The sequence below is a fragment of the Sinocyclocheilus rhinocerous genome, unplaced genomic scaffold (genome assembly GCF_001515625.1).
Source record: "Sinocyclocheilus rhinocerous isolate Xijiao unplaced genomic scaffold, SAMN03320098_v1.1 scaffold934, whole genome shotgun sequence".
Taxonomy (NCBI): Eukaryota; Metazoa; Chordata; class Actinopteri; order Cypriniformes; family Cyprinidae; genus Sinocyclocheilus; species Sinocyclocheilus rhinocerous.
The window spans coordinates 42485-44198 of NW_015658752.1; positions in this window are offsets into that span (position 1 = coordinate 42485).

Below are 1714 nucleotides of genomic sequence, written 5' to 3' on the forward strand. Positions count from 1 at the left end.
CCCACATGATTGTAAAGCGCTTTGGGTGTACAACAATACACAATAAAGCGCTATATAAATGCATCATTCATTCATTCATTCAAAAAGACTTTATGTAAAGTGTTACAGGTGCTTTAATTGATCTGAACCAAAAATAGCTGCTTCTATTACGTATTTTCTTAAGAAAATGAAGAAATGAACCCCAGGTTGCTCCAGGTAAACCTGTAGTAAATGTGCTGTAGTGTAACGCACTTGAGAATTCTGACACTGAAAGCAAATGATGCTGTGAGACTCTTGCTAAAACACTGACACCTGCTGGTCGAGATGAGCTACTGCTGGTCACCAGGCAAACAGCAGACAGCTTCAACTCACTTCATCCAGAAATGACTGAACTTCTTATTCAATCAATTCCAATAAATGGGGTTAACTTGTTCTGTAGCATTATCGATTTAGTTTGTATTGCCCAAATAATCTCTTATATCACCTTTTCTTGATCCTATAGAGATACATAATTCCAGTTTAGCTCAATATAATAATGTTCAAAGAAAAGGTTTGCGCAGTATGTTATTGTCAAAAATGTATTTGTGCATGGAAGAAATGAATGGCCCTTTTATCTCTGAAACCCGTCTGCTGCGCTGTATAGGCTAAAGCAGAAATCATAGCGTTTCATTTTTTAATAACTCTGAAACAAAATAAAGCTGTGGAAATCCCAGCCGCACTCGATTACTGACCGAGAGAGAAGTGAAAACTCATTCTGTTCTCAGAACTGAACATGAACTGCTGAGAAAAACCGATGCAAAAAAATCCGTTTCTGACTGAATACAATCATCCTACCAGTGAATCTGTTCTTTCATGCTTCAGGTTCAGCGCTTCGTGTGTGACATATTATTGTATATCAGAAAGAAACGAATATAGATGTTTGTATGCTTCTGGACAACTTAATTATGCATGCATAAATCGATCTAGCCAAATAAATTGTATTTCAAGCTAAAGACAACTAGAAAAATATTCACTAATTTATTAATCTCCATGCTGTCCATAATATTTGTGCATAATGTCCATATTATATACTGTAGATATTCTGACACATTTCTTTTTCAGTCAAACAGTTATGCTAATAATATAATTTCTAATGCAAAGGAATGTACTAAATCAGAAAGGAATGTTCTCAGACGTTTGGTCTGCATTAGCTGTGAACGAAAGACACTGCATGAATAAAACAAAAATGTGTTTTTATTCAAAAGTTCTCAAAGAAATGAACAGAAATAAAGCTTAATTAACAATCTTACTGGAAACAAGGGAGAAAAAAAGCTTCTTTTTGGCTTAAACACACAAATAAAAGAAACAAATACAGAGGAAGGTTTCTGATAAACCGAACATACAAGATACCACGGGCAAGTGTGTGGCACATGTACAACAGAGAGAAAGAAATTACTAAATCAACTCTCATATAGACATCTCTATGAAAACCTTTTTATTGTTTTTATTTTTTCAAACAGTCTGTACAAAACGTCTCTCTTCATAAATTATTACTTTTCATATAACTTAATGGCTGTCTAGTACATGATTTTTCATATTCATGAGCTATTTCTCTCTGCACAACAAGCCTTTCCAACTCTTTGACCCAGACACAGATTGGCACTTCGGATTCGGATGTTACTAGCAGCATGAGCCACACAAGAACTCCACAGAAACACACACACACACACACACACACACACACACACACACACGC